General features: G+C 33.5%; 1 long non-coding RNA gene across 2 annotated transcripts; it reads right to left on the bottom strand.

Moving 5' to 3' along the window:
• Nucleotides 1–388: 388 nt before the first annotated feature.
• LOC107011327 lies at nt 389–3,692 on the bottom strand. 2 transcript variants are annotated; one of them, XR_001455862.2, is made up of 6 exons: nt 3,469–3,692; nt 3,208–3,356; nt 1,534–2,747; nt 1,370–1,452; nt 951–1,133; nt 389–840 (listed from the first exon to the last, which is right to left on the bottom strand). It is a non-coding gene; the product is annotated as an uncharacterized LOC107011327 (long non-coding RNA). The 2 variants fall into 2 exon arrangements; XR_003576050.1 differs by having other exon boundaries at nt 389–1,133.
• Nucleotides 3,693–4,452: the final 760 nt, after the last annotated feature.

Genomic DNA, 4,452 nt, shown 5'->3' with positions numbered 1-4,452 from the left:
TATCTGTATATATATCTGTCTAGGGGTGGCAATTGGTGGGATTGGATCGGATTTGGATGCATTAAATATGGATTGAGCGAAAATGATTTGGATCACAATCCACCTAAATAGAATATGGACAATATGGATTTGATCAAATATGGTTTGGGTAAAATGGTTCTAACCCACTAAGAACCTCTCCATGTATCCTTGACTAAGAAACAAACATTATCTCCTTCATGACATCAATTTATCTATTTCTTCTCGATAAAAGAACATTATTACATAATTTTCTCAATTACTCCGTACATCAAATCACCCTCCCTTCCATCTAACATTTACATACAAACAATAAGCAATCAAGAAGTGAAAATCAAATATTAACAACTAAAGAGACATCACCAACAAATAGTACTCCAAATGATACTAAAAGGATAAAGATCAGTATTCATTCCGTGGAAATCAAGTATTAACATCAAAATACAATAATCAATACAAATATAAACAAAGAAGTGCAGTCTCATGGCTAAACAAGAGACTAAACAAAATAGTATAATATTTGACGGGCGATCTGCAGCAGCCAACAGCGCATCAGGATGCTGGGATTTCTTCTTTTTTGTTCAATAATCTTGAATTGCAGCCACTGAGTTGGACATTAGCTCTTGTGTCCTTAACTGAAGTTGTTCTACTGTTAGTCTGTTACCTTGTATTAACTTTACTAAGTATATGGGATTCTCTTGGTATTAAATTTTAGTGCAAAAACTGTCCTTGTTTGTTCTCTTGGAGTTCTTGAACAGTAAGGTTGAAGTGAAGTTATTGTTCTCCAAAATTAGACCAGTCACTTGATGTTGAATGCAAAAGCTGCCATTGTAAAGTTCAGAAGAGCTGCTACATACACTAGAAATATACAACTTCTACAATTTTCAGATAAAACTCTCTCACAAGTTCTTTTGAAATTTAGGGAATCTTACATCAGGCTTCATGCGAGGAACACAAGAACTCCATGCCATCAGTTACATGTCTACAAGGAAACACTTATCGTGCTCGATTTAGCATATTAATACTGTGGGCACGCTGATCAGATTCTTGCCTCTGCAGCAACCTCTCTTGATTGATTTTCTTAATGAAATCATCAAATTTCTTGTTGGACTCCTCTGTACTAACAGAAATATCAGTTAAAATCTCTAATGTAAGGTTCCCTAAATTTGAAATCTTCATTATTATCCTGTTTTTTTTTCACACAGTAGCTAGCCTTAAAAAACAAATTAATGAGGTTATAAAGATGGCAAATCAAGGAACCAAGCCAACTAATGCAGAAACCAGAGATGGAGAAGGTGCCAAGCCAAGTAATGCAGAAACAGAAAGTCATTCAGACAGAATAGAAATTTACCTATCAATGTGAGCCACGTTTAGCAAGATACGGTTGAAGTTCCACTGAAATTTCATCCTCATCGTTGTCTGATCCATCACAATCTAGAAAATAAGACGTTAAACTATAAAGTAAGGCTATTATAACATAACAAAATAAATCTCAATATGTTAATGATGACTTACCTTCTTGTCCATAGAGCCAATCTTTAGCACACAATTTTGCTTCAGCATTTGAAGGTAAAATAGAACTTTGAAACTTTCCAATAATACGACCTCCAATGCTAAAGGTAGATTCTGAAGCTATCGTGGCAATTGGTATGCTCAAGATATCTCGTGCCATCAACGAAAGCTCTGTATACCTTCCTCTATTTTCCTTCCAATATGCAAGTACATCTAAATTTGGATTCCCTTTCCGATCAAGTTTAGGCTCCTCTAAGTACAAATCCAATTGTGTTTTATCTCTACCAGAATCTAATTGATTCTCAAACACATCAAACTCTTCAAGATCATCCCTCATTTCATTGTTGCTTGTATGACAAACGGTCTCCCCTAAGAGAGAAATTGTTGTTGAAGGTACCAAGCATTCTCTAAATAACAATTGTAAATGATCTACAACTTTTTCAACCTTAGCATCTGCGGTCATAGGATCTATCTTGGAGAAACAAAACCTCACAAACTTCAATTTATATCGAGGGTCAAGGACAATGGAAATTGACAAAATCATACTATACGACCTCCAATATTTCTTAAAACTTTCTTAGCATCAAAGTAGTCATATCATTCTTAACTCGATCACTACTTTTTTTTGCTTCCGTTAGCAACATTTGAATTTTCCATACATTTGGAAGATACAAATTTGCAGTAGGATATTTGCTTCCGGAAAATAATGTAGTAATCTCAAAAAATGGCTTCAAGAATTTAGCAATACTCTCTACCCTTTTCCATTCCTCATCGGAAAGACTATTTAAAATCAATATCAAGAAATTTATATTGAATATAAGCTTGTTGGCAGAGAAGAGCGCTATCAAGCATTTGGTAAGTGGAATTCCACCGACTACTTACATCTTGACAAAGCTTCTTCGAACATGGCAACCCATGATTCATAATGCATTCCACAAACTTTAATATTCTTCCTTCTGAATTTTTAATGTGCTTAACACCTTCTCTTACTTTTTCAATGGCGTCATCTGCTTTTTCCAAACCAGCCTTCACTATTAAGTTCAAGATACGATTACCACAACGAATATGGAAGAACTTTCCATCACAAACTAGAGAACGCATCAGAGATTAATGATCTATTACACCATTATTGCAACTAGCATTGTCCAAGGTAAGAGTGAAAATCTTCATTTTAATGCCCCATTCCTTGATAAACTCAATAAGCAAAGGACCCAAAACTGCACCAGAATGTGGAGGCGAAACATGAAGAAAAATTAAGATTCTTTTTTGAAGATTCCAATTCAAATCAAAACAATGAGAAGTTAAACACATATAACCATTTGACGCTGCAGAAGTCCACATGTCTGAAGTCAGACAGATTCTACTAGGAATCATTGCAAGCTCACACTTTAAAAATTCTTTCTCCCGATCATATAACTTCAATATATCAGCCTTAGCCGTATTTCTTAAAATAGTTTTCACAGATGCATTTAAGTATGAATGTATATCTCTATTTCCTTGATGTTCAACAAAGCTAAAAGGATAATTATGCTTTAGAAAAGCAACATACACTTTTTCACGGTAAATTATTTGATCAATTTGTGCATATCCGTGTTCTTGTGTGTTATCCAAGTGCCTATCTAAATGACGTTTCATAGCTGTAGTGCCAACATCGGCTACAAATACTTCCTAACATACCTGACATTGTGCTTTTAACCTTTCACTGTCACTAGTACGAGGCAATTTCGAGAAAGTATTCCAAACAATTGAAGTGTTTCTTTTCTATCGTTTTCTCGAGATAGACGAACTGATCTCACAAGAAGCCTCATTAGCCTCCATATATATCTCTGTCAAAGAAAAGCAGGTAGATTGTTGTGGACATAGAAACATTCTTAGCAATTTGATGATGAGAACGAATTTTCTTTCCAACTTGATTAAGAAACTCAAGGAATTACATACCTTAACAATGGATTTTTTCCCCAGAGAGTTGCAATTTGATGATGAGAACGAATTTTCTTTCTAGCTTGATTAAGAAACTCAAGAAAATACACACCTTAACAATGGAGTTTTACAGTAGAGAGTCGAGAAATGGAGAAAAATTTGAGTCATCGGTCTTGGCAAGACCGTCTTGCTGATTTCTCCGCAGCTGTAATCTTAATGCCTGTATTAGGGATTTTCCCCAAAAAAAAAAATAAGGAAAAATAAGTTAAATACACAACTATAATTTTTATATTCTCTAATTTTCCCTTCTTTTTTTAAATATTACATAATTCCCCTTTTTTTTATTTTAGTGCAAGTTTGTAGATACATTACATTCTCTCTCCTATAATACACAATTACCCATTTTAATGCCTATTTTTTCTCTATTAAAACACTCAACCTCTTAAATCAGTTTTTAAATTTTGAATTTTATCCATTTAAACACTCAACCTTTTAAATCAGTTTTCTGATTTTGAATTATTAATTTAATTATAAAAGACCCAATTTTGAAATTTTGAATTATTTATCTTTTCAATCTGGCTTCTTTAAATAATTGTTGATCATTTCTAAGAATCCTTTGAAATCCTTAAAGTACACTACGCTCAATCTGACAATAAGAATATATAATGTTTCTCTTTAGTTATAATTGAATATTGAGGTTTCTAGCTTTTGTTTATTTTATGTATGTTATGCTTGGTTGAATATCTGTCTTTTTTTGGTGAAAGATGCACTCTATTCATCCAATAGTGTTCAATACAAAACAAATAGATGATAACTATCTACACTCATACCAATTACAAAAAGTCTATACATGCTACAGCTACAAAACACGAGAAACAATCTTACATAGTGAATAAAAAGACAATACAACAACTTCTCTAATTACAAGACCTAAGGGTATGAATTTGAAGCAGGTAAAGGTCTTTGGAAGCTGGAGATGCTTCTGCCTCTGGTGTTTATATG

Source organism: Solanum pennellii, chromosome 1, assembly GCF_001406875.1.
Source record: "Solanum pennellii chromosome 1, SPENNV200".
NCBI classification, from domain to species: domain Eukaryota; kingdom Viridiplantae; phylum Streptophyta; class Magnoliopsida; order Solanales; family Solanaceae; genus Solanum; species Solanum pennellii.
This window is presented reverse-complemented; position numbering and strand designations above follow the sequence as displayed.